Source organism: Mandrillus leucophaeus, unplaced genomic scaffold, assembly GCF_000951045.1.
Source record: "Mandrillus leucophaeus isolate KB7577 unplaced genomic scaffold, Mleu.le_1.0 Scaffold154, whole genome shotgun sequence".
NCBI lineage: Eukaryota > Metazoa > Chordata > Mammalia > Primates > Cercopithecidae > Mandrillus > Mandrillus leucophaeus.
Window position 1 is genome coordinate 1,882,599 of NW_012101521.1, and position 14,524 is coordinate 1,897,122.

General features: G+C 44.1%; 1 pseudogene; it reads right to left on the bottom strand.

The window, feature by feature from the left end:
- Positions 1 to 13,372: 13,372 nt before the first annotated feature.
- On the bottom strand, positions 13,373 to 14,009 carry LOC105536067 (annotated as a pseudogene).
- Between the last annotated feature and the right edge of the window lie 515 nt (positions 14,010 to 14,524).

Below are 14,524 nucleotides of genomic sequence, written 5' to 3' on the forward strand. Positions count from 1 at the left end.
TGAGCCCCCACACCCACCCTACATATATTTGTTCCCATAAAAACGTATTATTACCAGCTGATTAGGAAGCTGGAGTGGAAGGTCAGTACTGCTCCCCTGTTAATAGTGCTCCATGCCTGGCCTCCAAGTAATTGGATTTTTGCAGGTGGGTCATGTCTCTATGAATCAGTCAGGAATGTCTCCCCAAATCCAGAAGAATCCCAGGGTTTGTGAAAAATGCATGCTCCTCTCTCCCCCACACATGCATATGTGAAAACCATGAATTCTTAAAGCAACTGCCCCAACCTGAAATTTACTAGTAAGAAAAGCTAGGGTTCCTGGGAATGAATCCCACAAGCAAGGAAATATCAGCCAATGGAAAAGTAGCCTCCCCTTGCCAGAGCCATCTCCCTAGCACTGTGATCACAAGATTCACACAGGCGTCAGTCACCGCATCTGCCCCACTGGTGGCTTAAAAGTGGGAGTGCTGAAGATGAATTGGAAGAATGAATTGGTGACGTAAAGAGGAACCAGTGTACAGGCTTGAAATGCTGGGGGGGAGAATGACTTCATCTTCATCATTCTGCTTCTCTTCCTTTGGAAGGTCAAGTTGGGTGTGCCAGAGAAAGCCCCAGAACTGTGGGTATTTTGCCATTGACTTTAACCGATAGACTGACATGCACTCCCCATGGTAGCTCCTATGTGCTCAACCTGTCACCGCCTCTTCAAAACATTGTTGGTTTCCATGGAGACAAAAAAGCACTTGCTGGAAGAGCTGCTGGAAATTTCAAGTCAAGATGTCCAGAACTACCTTGCCATATATTTTCTAAGACCTGATGTGAAAGCGAAACAATAGCCCAACTTCGCAAAGAGGTCAAAGGAAAACAAACCATCACAAGAACGGCTTGACACTATTTCTAGATCCCAACATCCTGTCTGGATGTTTCTGTCCTTTTAAAACCAAGCTCTGGGCAGCTATCGGGTGAAGTAGACCTGCTGATCTGCAAGCTCCTGACTTCAGACATGATTTTATTATGGGCAAGAAACCAGTTTGCTCTTCTCAGAGCTTAAATTTTGACAGGTCAATGCAACAACATGACTGCGAATACGCTTACAGAATGAACCCAGCATCTCTCGCATGCCAATCTACCTCCCACTCTCAGGGCTAAAAAAGAGCTCCTCGACTTGTGTGATTATACAGTATATCTATTTTTTAAATCTATTCTGTAAGGCAGTAATGCAAAACGAAAGATAATAGCATCTTCTAACAGCTGTCAGATTAACATAAAACGAAATTTTAAAAGAGAGCTTCTAAAGAGGACACTCAATTTATTTTGAAAAAATAGATTCAAAAAAATAGAGAAACTAACATTTTTGTTTCTCTGTTATGATATAAAAACTTCACTATTCTGAGAAAGGTCCCATTCTGGCCTTTATTTTTCTGGTAAACTTCATTTGAGCCGTTAGAAAACTATGACCTTAACCTTTTGGTTTTTATCCATGATTCCAGTAGTTAATGGAAAACATCTGACTTCTCCATTTCAGACGCTGGAATCACTATCCTTCCTCCAGTTACCCAAGGTAGAAAGCTGGGACTCAACCTGGATTCCTTCTTCTCCCTTAACCCCCACATCCATCAATCGCCAAATTTTGTTTAACTCCTAAATGTTTCTCAAGTTCTCTTCCTCCTTTTCATTGCCATGATCATTGTCCCAGTTGAGATGCTTGCTAAGACTATTGCAGTGGCATCCTACCTAATCTCTCTGCTCCTGATCCTGCCCTCCTCAGATCCACCCTCCACGTAGTAGCCCTGTCTTCCAAAACTTGAGGCCGAATATTACAGTATGAAAGCTGGATATCACAAAAAGCCATAAGTATAGCTAAGGAGCTCCAGGGGTGGACTTATCAGTCACAATTGACGCTCCCCCTCTTGGAAAGCCCAGACACCATTATTACAGCCAAAGCCTCCACTGCCCCAGTGCTGACCTTCTTGCCTTGCCTGAGATAAGGCTGGGGTCAGGCACAATCTTCATTGCATTCACCATGGCAGGGGCCATAGCAGCTGGACACCCAAGTTCCTGACCACACCAGCCTCATGGAGACTTGACTCTGCTCATGATGTCTAGATTTAGATGAAGCACCATGCAACAGAGCCTGGGATCTGGCCTTCCCAGCAGCTCCCCAGAAATGCTAGTTTAAGTGTGGAGACTTAATGCTCCATGAAATAAACTTTAATTAATGAGAATCAAGAGGAAACAAGGGAAAAATACATCTCTCTTCCTCTCTTTGATGAACTGTTCTGAGGCACGGTGTTTCTCTACAGCCTGCTCAGATATGTCCCATGTGACTGTGCAACTGGCTGTGCCTCTTCGTGGAGCTGTGGCTTGCTCAGTACCCCACCTCTTTATGTTTGTTCCATCTCCATCTTTGGCTCATGCCTTGCCCTACAATCTTCACTTAACTTTTGCCCACCCCTTAAGACTGGGCTCAAGTATCAACTTCCCTATCCTCTTACCATTTCCATCCCACAAAAAGGTCTAAGTCAGGTGCCCCTTCTCAGTACTCCACAGAAATCTGAATCCTTGGAACTATTAGCTTTATTGAATTATGTGCTCTTCTGTCCCTCTTCCCTATCAGGCTGTGAACTCCTCCGAGAGCAGGGACCATGCTTTATTTATTTGTCTTCCCTAGTACCTAGCACTGTGCCCAAAATACTCAGCAAAGATTGGCTAAACCAAAGGGTTGATTTATAGGCACTTCATGAGGCTTCAAATAGTGAAAAAAGATTTTTACAGACACACAACACCAAAGGAAGGCATTCCTGGACTTAGACACAGCCTGAGCAAATACCTGAAGCATGAAAATGTCAGTGTATAGGGGATATGCTTAGCCAGATAGGGGCTTTCTTGTGGAAGGTCTTGACAACCAGGCTGATGGGTTTGTTTGGATTAACTGATAGCCATTGAAACCAAGTTATTGATTTAGGAGGCTTAAACCATGAAGGATATGTAGGATGAATGGGGAAGAGGGTACAGATTGGGGAATTGTGCAGATTGGAATTACCATGATAGCAAAGAGAATGGGAAAGGGATGCATGTGAGAAAGACAAGGGAGGCAGACTGCACGGGATGTAGCAAGGATTTATGAGTGAAAGGGATCAAAGTTGGCTTCTAATATTCAAAACAAGGGCTCTGGGAGAATGGCAGGGTCAGTAACTGAAAAGGAAAAGACGGCAGGATTTCAGATTTAGGGCTGGAAGTAAGGACTGAAGAATCGTCAGAAGCATTTTAATAAAAGATGAGACTATTTACTGCAACATACATGCACAGATATGCATTATCATTATCACCACCACCACCACCGGCAATAGGTGCTAATCAAGTCAGTCCTAGCCTTCATTCTTCCACCACTGCTTTTATCATCAGTGACGGGCACAGGAGTAAAATAACATTTCCACAAATTCAGAGGGCAAGATCCATCTGTCCTGCCAACATATGCCTCTTTATTAATTTTTTTGACAGAGTTTTGCTCTGTCATCCAGGCTGGAATACAGCGGCATGATTATGGCTCACTGCAGCCTGAAACTCCCAGGCTTAATCGATCCTTGCACCTCAGTCTCTTAAGCAGCTGGGACTACAGGTGCACACCATCATGCCTGGCTAATTTTTCTATTTTTGGTACAGATGGGGTCTCCCTATGTTGCTCAGGCTACTCTTGAACTCCTGGGCTCAAGCAGTCCTCCCACCTCAGCTTCCCAAGGTGCTAGGACTATAGGCGTGAGCCACAATTTATGCTTTAAATGTAAGGTGAGTCAGCAACAGCAAAATTGTTAGCATCCCTTTTTGTTCATCCTGCAAAGTCTCTCTGTGTTAACCTAGAAATCCATACTGTAAACATATTCTTAAGTCTACATGAATAATTTCCTTTAGAGCCAGAGAATGCTGAGGGGTTAGCAAAGAAAGCAAAAGAGTAGGGAAGAAAAAGTGAAAGTCACATAACAATATAAAAATTCCTTTTTTGCCTGGCACAGTGACTCATGCCTGTAATTTCAGTACTTTGGGAGGCTGAAGTGGGAGGATAACTTCAGGCCAGGAGTTTGAAACCAGCCTGGGTGACACAGTGGGACCGCATCTCTACAAAAAATAAAACATTAGCCAGGCATTGTGGCATGTGCCTATAATCCCAGACATTTGGGAAGCTGAGGCGGAAGGATCACTTGAGCCCAGGTGAAGGCTGCAGGAAGCCATGATCGTGCCACTGCACTCCAGCCCGGGTGGAGACTCCGTCTCAAAAAAAGAGAAAAGGTAAATTCCTCTTTCCTTACTTCAAGTCATTGGTGTTATGGAAAGGGAGAAACTTGGAAGCTGTTATTTCCAACAAACTGTTATTATTAGTATTGCACTTGTCCTCATTTTGGTGTTTCAAGCCCCTACTCAGAGCCCTGCTGTGGCTGTTAATTGGTACAGGAGTTAAGAGCATTAAGCGAGCATCCTCTTGAACAGCTGGCACTAAGAGAAGATAGAAAATAGAAGTTGCAATCTTCATTCTTTGAGGTTACTTGCTAAAATGAGCAATCCAAACACAAAGGATCATTTAGAAATAAGAGACTAGAGACTGTTAGATAATGGACACTAACGGGCTAAAAGTAAAAAGAAATAAATAAATACTTTTATAATGTGAAAGCAAGTGGGGCATTTAGGAAGGAGTGTTTTGGGAGACTTGGAGCATCATTTTTGAATGGAGTGTTTTGGAGAAATCTGTGTCTTCCTTTTCATCAAGTTATTCTCGGTGGCCTTCACCAAGGTGATCTATAAAGCTGTGAAGAGCTCTTAGATCGAGTGCCTGGAGGTTGCAAAGTGATTTGGAGATAAGTAGAGAGGAAAAGTCCATTCCAGAAGGGAGATATATTGTTGGGGGGAATCCATCCATTTCTATGAAGCAAGTATTTTTTTTTGTTTTATTTTGTTTTGTTTGTTTGAGACAGAGTCTTGCTCTGTTGCCCAGGCTGGAGTGCAGTGGCGTGATCTTGGCTCCCTGCAAGCTCTGCCTCCTGGGTTCACGCCATTATCCTGCTTCAGCCTCCCGAGTAGCTGGGACTACAGGTGCCCGTCACCATGCCCTGTTAATTTTTTGTATTTTTAGTAGAGACAGGGCTTCACTGTGTTAGCCAGGATGGTCTCGATCTCCTGACCTCGTGATCCGCCCACCTCGGCCTCCCAAAGTGCTGGGATTACAGACATGAGCTACTGCGCCCGGTGAGGCAAGTATTTCTTAATGTGGTCCTCAAAACATCTGCATTCGAACTACCAGAGCAGCTGATAAATGCAGGCCTCCATGTTCCTGATTCAGATTCTGATTGAGTAGGTCAGGAGTTTCAACCCAACCACAGGTGAGTCTCAGGCAACTGAAGTTTGAGAAGCACTGCAAGTCTTTCTCCCAGGCGCTCTCATTCCCACCCACCTCTGTAAGAGCTCTCCCATCTGCAATCACTTACTTAAATACACTTACCGAAGGTTGGGCATGGTGGCTCCCGCCTGTAAGCCTAGCACTCTGGGAGGCCAAGGCAGGTGGATTACTTGAGCCCAGGAGTTTAAGACCAGCCTGGGCAATGTGGTGAAACCCCAGCTCTACAAATATTAGCCCTGCTAATTTTTTTATTAGCTGGGATGCCAAGTAGCCTTCCAGCTACTCAGGAGGCTGAGGTAAGAGGATCACTTGAGCCTAGGGAGGTAGAGGCTAGAGTAAGCAATCAGCGCACCACTGCACTCTAGCCTGGGTTACAGAGTGAAACCCTCTCTCAAAATAAATAAATAAATAAACAAACAAATTTACTGTGTCTCAGCGCCAAGCTTTACTCTAGTCCCTGAAGATACAGGAGAGACCCAAAGAGACCACATCCCTGCCCTCATAGGGCTTATACGCTAGTGGATATGACAAACAGTAAACAAATAAGTGTATAATAAATATGCAATATGGCTGGGCGTGGTGACTCACACCTGTAATCCCAACAGTTTCGGAGGCCAAGGCGGGTGGATCACCTGAGGTCAGGAGTTTGAGACCAGCCTGGCCAATATGGCAAAACCCCATCGCTACTAAAAATACAAAAATAAGCCAGGCATGGTGGCGTGTGCCTATATCCCAGCTACTGGGGAGGCTGAGACAGGAGAATCACTTGAACCTAGGAGGCAGCAGTTGCCCTGAGCTGAGATCATGCCATTGCACTCCAGCCTGGATGACAGAGCAAGACTCTGTCTCAAGAAAAAATAAATAAATAATAAATATGCAATATGATAATAAGCACTGTGAGAAAGGCCTGATGGAGTGCTGTTGCGCATGTCAAAGAATGCTTCTCTGATAAGGGGCATTTGAGCAGGAACCCAATTCTTCTAAGTCCCCTGAGACCACCAATGGTTTGCCCATTCACCAATCCTCCAAATGTATTCATTCACCAATATTAATTGAGGGCCTCTTGTGTGCCAGGCAAACCTGTCCAATATCCCCTGCATGGTCCCATTAGGGAGGCTTAAATTTCATTCCCTAGGATTCTCAGCAGTCCCACAGTTTTTCACAGACCCTCTCCAGTCCCCTGAGTCCCTGGCACACCCTTACATTCCATGACCTCTGCCCACCCACCTCCTGCATTTCCAGCTCATTGCTCTGAATCTACCACCTCCCAAATCAACATGCGCATCACACATCACGCTCTTCATATGACACAACCTGGCAGAAGGTTTGGTGAGGGCGCTGTGTTGCCTGGGTCAAGGGAGCTACAAGGAGTAATAGAAGCTGTGAATAACGATACAGTTCTTCATGTTCATGCTAACTCTTCTTGCGGTCAAGCAAGATCCTGGAGTCAGTAGCTTGAATAAAAATGGTTAAAATGGGTGTGCTTTGGTGGCTAAGGAGGCTGAGCACCAGAGGAAACTAAAATTGTTGGCTGCTCCCAGGTCAGACCGTGTGTAAGTGGTTTGCTTATATTATCTCATTTGATTGCTACGACAATACTGTGAGGTTGGTAATAAGCCGATTGTTACAGATGGACAACGGAGGCTCAGAGAGCTTCAGTGACCCGTGTCTAAGGCTGCATAGCCAGTGATGGGTAAAACAGGGATTCAAACCTACATTTGAGCCTAAAGCTCCTTGTTTTCTTCCACCAAGTGAAGTGAGAGTTTGTAAAGGCAAAAATTCTGAACAGTGCCTCTTGGGTTAACAGAAATCATGATGACTTTGCCAGCAAAAGACTCGGAGGAACATTGAGTACACAGCCTCTCAGTTCTAGGTAGGTCATGTGTGTCAGCCAGTAGGTTGAATTTATAACAGTCACATCATGACCTGAACACCCTCCCACTCCACTGCTGACACAACTAGATAGAATCTGGCAGGGATGATACATAACTACCTTAGACAGGTGTAAGGGAGGAGAAAAATACAGACAAAAAGAGAACGAAAAGGAAGCTTGCAAGAAAAACAAACCAAAAAACTGAACTAACCCCTAATGCATCTGATTGAGGCTTCTGCAAAACTAGCAGGTGCATTCAGATCAAAGTAATTATTAAGAAATGCAAAGAATTGGATGCTGTCTTAGGCTGAAACAAAACAACAAAAAAAAGAAATGCAAAGAAAACTTAGCTCCATGGAGCTGTCCTAAATTCATTTATCATGCTTGAGCTTGTAACATTGATCCAGGTGACTCCCAGTTACGGCCTATTGGTGCTCACCTTTTCCCGCTAGGTATGTACCAGGTGATGAGGAGACGTACTGTCTGGGCTCTTCAGACAGGCTTCTTTCTCCCTGGAACCCAGAAAACTCCGACTACCTGCAGTGTGCAAAGGCAGCTGGCCAGGAAAGGATGCTGGCTTCAGGTCCTGGGGCCCCTCCCTGGAGGGAACAAATGCCTCTCGGATTGCAGCTGCAGAAAGAGAGAGGAGAATCGGGGAATGGGATGGTGTGCTGCAGAGGCAGTGGTTTGGACAGCGACTGGGTGACTCATGCCCCAGGCAGCTTTTTACAGGAGTTGCAAATTCCAGTAATAGCAGATGAGGAACATCTCTCGAGGGACACCCTACCAATCGAAGGTGCTTCTTGCACCATCTTGGCAGCCCTGAGTTGGCATCTGAATAGCTTCTCTATTCAGATCCTTTGCCAGATCCCAAAGGCTCTCCTTGCTTTGGCCCCTGGGCTTCCTGAAACCGGGAGGTTATTTTCCCCAGAAGTTGGAGGAATTGGATAATATTATCTACAGACACCACACCTGAATCTTATCCCTACTACTACAAATATGGATGCTATTTTCTTGTCCTGTGTCCTGGATGGTGAATAGAGTATCTCATGCCCTTCCAAAAGCCACTCTATGGCCACCTCCTCTCTGTCCTAGGTTCCTGGAGGCTAACTGTGTAGACCCCATCAATGAGTGCCCTCTCTCTGGCTTTCAGAGAGAGGTGTACCCTATAGGCAGTCCTGGCAGGAAATAAAAAGGTGGGAGGAGAGTGAGGTCATTTCTCCTGGCTTTCTCTTTGTGGAGTCATCACAAGCTGACTATGTGCTTTATGAGAATAATCTAGCCCTCTCTAAACAATATGGGTCTCTCCAGGTTCTGGTAGCCTTCCTTTGCCCATTCAGGCCCAAGGGGATAACATCTCCCCTGTTCCTAGTCTTCCCCTGTTACTAGTCTGTTACTAGTCTGGGGTACCATATCCTCCTTGGAGTTTTCTTCAACCCTGCTCAATTCCTTTATTAAACTCTCTTCAGGCTGGGTGCGGTGGTTCACGCCTATAATCCCAACACTTTGGGAGGACAGGCAGGAGGATCACTTGAGTCTAGGAGTTCAAGACCAGCCTGGGCAACATAGCAAGACTCCATTTCTACAAAAAATTTTAAAAATTAGCCAGGTATGATAGCACACACCTGTGGTCCCAGCTACTCAGGAGGCTGAGGCTGAAGAATCACTTGAGGCCAGGAGTTGAAGGCTGCAGTGGGCCATAATTGCACCACTGCATTCCAGCCTGGGTGGCAGAGCGAGACCTGATCTCTAAAAATAAATAAATAAGTGAATAAATAGCAAGCCCTCTTCAAAACACCCAATGTGGGAGCACACCATCTCCCCACTGCTGGACACCTGAGCGATACTAATAGTTTAGGTAGATGCAAACCTCACCTGCCTCTCCTCTCTCCTGCCATTGCTGTTACCGTAGCTACATGAAGTAACAAGATCCAAGCCTTGTTAAGGAGGGGTGAGCAGAATCTACGTCATGCCACTTAGAATAAAACCCAAGTTCCTTACCATGACTTAAAAGGTCTGAGTTGGCTCTCCAAATTCCTCTCCCTCCACGCTCCCTCTCGTCTGTCCCAGCCACAACGGGCCTTTTGCCATGCTTGAAGCCAAGCTTATTCACACAGATAAGACTTTGTACTTGCAGTTTCTTCCTTCCCTCTGACTGCTACCGGGTCCTGGGCGAGGGATTATTGTAGGTTGTCAAGTTTAATCCTTTCTCCTGCAAACTGCAAACTCCCTGAGGCAGACTCTTTTTTTTTTTTTTTTTTTTTTTTGGCATCATGGTGTTCCAGGAGCTGCAAACTCAAGTGTCTTTGGAACATGACAGGTAACAGAAACAAGAGACGGGGCCAAGACTAATAAAAATCATTCTGCCCTCTTGGTCTGGCTTTTGTTTTTCCCCTTTTGACAGAGACGTGGAAGCAGAGAAATATTTCCTTACTATAAACATTCACACACACACACACAAACACACACACACTCATACACGTACTCATACACAGTGCAAAGAGGATGAGAATGGCAAGTGACAATGATCACTGAAGCTGGAGGGCAAGAGGGACTGGGTGAGTACTGCCGCAAACCACACACCAGCCAATTTGCTGTTTTGCAGAAATCTGACCCAGGGTGACCAGATATTGCTGTTTTCCAAGAGAAGCTGAAAATCTAGATTTTTATATGGTGTCTCCTAATTTTTGAATGTTGGCAATTTTTAAAACTCCGTGCAGGTCACACTAAGCATATCTTTGTGTTGGATTTAACGCAGAGGCTGCTGGTATACAATCACTGCCGTATGTTCAGTGGGCTTAGCATAGTATATGCTCAATAATTACATGTTGAATAAATGAATAGCCTTCCAGTTGACTTCTCAGCATTTAGAAGTAGCTGACAGGTAGTTCACCTCCCCTCTGTTGGGAACATTTTTTAAAAGTAGATTCAGAACAGGAGGAAGCTTCTCCATTATAGCTGGAAGCTTTAAGGTATAGCTGCTCCTGGACTCAGACGCAACCCACCAGAAATTTCTTAAAGATTAGATTTCTGTATCACTCAGACTGGGGCTGGTGTATGAATCAGGAAGTAATGACATGGCCATGTCTGTTTTTTATAGCCAGCATCCGTTCTGATGGTTGGCACCATGGTGTACAGATTGTTAAGTAATCTTAATATCACCCCCAACTGGGTGCAGAAATGGAAACCTATTACTGGTCATAATCTGTTACCACCAAGAAAGGCTCATGGAGGTGGGAAATGACGTGTGTTGTCAAAACAAGATCTAGTTCACTTAGGTGTTGAATTCTATTCCAGGTTTTATAGAGGGTTGATTCTCTCAAATCTCTTATTGGAATCTGGCCACGCTTCTCCTTTCTGTTTTCCCATCTGGGAGACATACAGGCTCTCACACCTAGTTTCCATGCCTAGCCAAAGCTATTCCAAAGCTCCTAGAGAACATGGAATGACTGGAGGCATCCAGATAAAGGTCATGAGGTGGAACAAGTGCAGGGTGACCCAGTGGAAGGCAGTGGTGGAAACGGGTGATGGCTTTGGGAAGAGGTTCTAATTAATTCACTTTCCCCAGTGTATAAAAGCAAGCTTTTCCCCAGGCTTCACAAACAGCAGGCTCATGTCTAGCTCTACCTACTTGCACCGTAAGCAGGAAGTTCATCGTCTGTTCAAATGCTAAATAGATGTTAGCAGCACTTTATTGGATCAGTTCAAGGTGATTTCGATTTGTTCTTGGAACACATTCATCATCTTCTAACACGTGTGTGTGGCTCTGCTTTCTGGACAGATAGAATTACTCATGTGTATGTGTCAACCAACCAAATTAAATCATCCAATGTGATAAACCCATTTGGAGGGCTATTCCCTTTAATTTATTCTAGGGAAATAATATTCTAGGCAAACTTATTCCCTAGAATTTGTGACTCGGGTTTAACTCCATATTTCCCAGAGCAAAACTTCCCAACTTTTATTTGGGGTAGCCTAGGGCAGTGGTTTACAAAGTTATTTCAGTCCTAGGATCTTTTATAATAGCTTCCAAATACAGAGGCCAATATATAAAGCTGGGAAAGGTCAAGCAGATCAGAGGGAAGAACTGGGAAACCTGGGCATTTTCTCTGCCCCTCTCTCTTGTTGCCCACGTCGGGGACTACCAGGAACCTCTCGAAACACACTTGAAGCAGCTGCACTTGCAAAACTCCAAGTAGCTCAAGCTGTGTTGGAAACTCACAACTCAAACTTTCAAAAACAAAGGGTTACTTTTACTGTGTCAAATTGCCTTCTTATAATTTATAATCTCATATTTCAAACATTCCTAAAGAAAAGTAGAACAAATCTTTATGTACCCATCACTCAACTTTATCAGATCTTAACATTTTGCTTTGGTTATTTTTAAAGGAGTAAAATATTACAAATATTGTTAAAGCCCCTTCTTGTGCTCCTCCCAAATCTCATTCTCCTTTCCTCCTTCCTTCCTCCTCAGAAAGAACCACCACACTGAATTTGTATTGATCATCCCCATGAAAGATTTTTCCTATAAATATATATTAATATATACATTTTCCCCTAGTGGATTATACAGCCAGATGCAGTGGCTCATGCCTATAATCCCAACACTTTTGGAGGCAGAGGCAGGAGGATGGCTTGAGCCTAGGAGCTTAAGGCCAGTCTGAGCAACACAGCAAAATCCCATCTCTACATAAGATCAAAAAATTACCCAGGCGTGGTAGCACGTGCCTATAGTTCCAGCTACTCGGGAGGCTGAGGTGAGCCCAGAAGGTTGAGGCTGCAGTGAGCCAAGATCATGTCACTGCACTCCAGCCTAGGCAACAGAGCAAGACCCTATCACACACACACACAAAATATGATGTTACAAACATCAATCTGCAATTTGCTCTTCTAACTCAACATTGTGTTTTGGAGATTTATCCATCTTGATGCATTTAACTCTGGCTCATACACTTTAACTACTACATCATATTGTGTTGTATGAATTTTTTTTTTTTAAGACGGAGTTTCGCTCTTGTTGCCCAGGCTGGAGTACAAATGACATGATCTCAGGTCACCGCAACCTCTGCCTCCGGGTTCAAGCAATTGTCCTGCCTCAGCCTCCTGAGTAGCTGGGATTACAGCCATGCGCCACCATGTCCGGCTAATTTTGTATTTTTAGTAGAGATGGGGTTTCTCCATGTTGGTCAGGCTGGTCTCGAACTCCTGACCTCAGACGATCCGCCCACCTCAGCCTCCCAAAGTGCTGGGATTACAGGCGTGAGCCACCGCACCCGGCCTGCTGTATGAATTTGTGTGTGCATTTTCCTTTTCACGAATGCTGCCTTAAATTTTTCACAAAATGTTGCAAGGAACATTCTTGTGCATTTATCTACTCTGAAAACTTCTCTAGGACCCACTGCAACACACACACACACACAAACACAAAGTAAAACAAAAGTTTCACAAAACAATTGTCTTACTACACTTTCAGAAACTTTCTCATAATGCATATCATAGTTTTTTTTATCAAGTTGTCATTTCCCTTCCATTCCTAGTTTGCTGAGAGTTGTTAATCATGAATGGGTGTTGAATTTTGTCAAATTCTTTTTTCACAAATAGGACTTTTTATTTCCCACTTATTATAAGTCCAAACTTTAAACAGATTCTTGGACTGGACTGGTGGTTCATATCCATCAGCTTGCTCATCTTTTAGCACCTATCTCGTCCCCAGTGGCTTTTCCAGAACTACTTCCTTCACCATGAAGCTCCATGAGTTTTCCCAATTCATATTTGGGCTTCTTCAGCATTTTTACTTTACTCTTTTTTTTTTTTTTTTTTAGACAGAGTCTTGCTCTGTCACCAGGTTGCAGTTCAGTGGCACAATCTTGGCTCACTGCAACCTCTGCCTCCCGGGTTCAAGTAAGTCTCCTGCCTCAGCCTCCCGAGTAGCTGGGACTACAGGCATGTGCCACCATGCCTGGCTAATTTTTGTATTTTTAGTAGAGATGGTTTCATCATGTTGGCCAGGATGGTCTCGATCTCTTGACCCTCGTGATTCACCTGCCTCGGCCTCCCAAAGTGTTGAGATTACAGGTGTGAGCCACTGCGCCCAGCCAGCATTTTTACTTTTCTAATGAAAACATCATGGAGAGGATAAATAGATTGGCAAACCTTTTCTATGTCTTTTCTAACGCTGTCTGGAGTCAATTTATTGACCACTTCTTTCAGGTCATTTGTCTGCACCTCTCAGGCCATGATTTCTATGATCTTCCAGATTTAGTGGATCTGTTGATGCTAAGCATAAGAAATCTTCCATATTTGATTGTTGCATTTTTTAGTAAAACCAACACAGAACAGACAAAGCAAGTAACCATTGGTAGTCTTGACATCAACATGAGCTTCAATCACTGTCTGCCATTTTTTCACCATGGAACATATTTTGTCACGGATAAGATCCATGCCATGGAAGTTAGTCAGGCAGCTTTTGCCCTGAACATCTTCTATAATCAGTTTGAATTTTCTAATGCAACTTCACCGTTCTGCAAATCAGCAAAACTCACTTCAAACACAGGACCCTTGAGGCCATCGGATGCAATTTTGGTTCCTTGGGTCCTGGTGACTAGCGTCTTTCCTATATTTCTTATATTGAACATAGCAGGTGCTTTCTCACATTGTACAAATCTTCCTTAGAAAATAGATCAACCACTTTCTTCTTGGCTCCCTTTTTGCCACCTTTCATAACGCGCTTGTTCTTGCCAATCACCATGGTACTGCTCAGAAAGTCCAAAGGGATCATAGGGGTTTTTAAAAGAAATTCTGTCAATAAGGTAAACTACAATAATTAATTTTCAAATGTTGAACCAACCTTGCTTTCCTGAGATAAGCTCCACTTGGCCATAGGATGTTGCAATGAGTGCCAAGCTGCAAATAAGAGAGCAGAGCTCTCCACAAGACTGCCCTCACTTCAGATACCAGCAGCAACTCTAGGGGTACCTAGGGCCATCCTCATTTCATACTAGCTGGTGACAAGTTTGAGCATCCCGGAAGACTTCCTCAGGTTTCATTCAGAAAAATGAGTCACAGAACTCAGGAAAGCAATATACTTACAATTACAGTTTTATTACAGCAAAGCATAAAAATTGGAACCAGCCAAAAGAAGACACACATAGAACAAAGTTTGAGGGGGCTTGAAACATAAAGGACACATTGATCTCTGGGCATCAAAGTGTGACAATACTCTAAAAGTATGGCCAACCAGGAAAGCTTACCCAAGCTTCAGTGTCC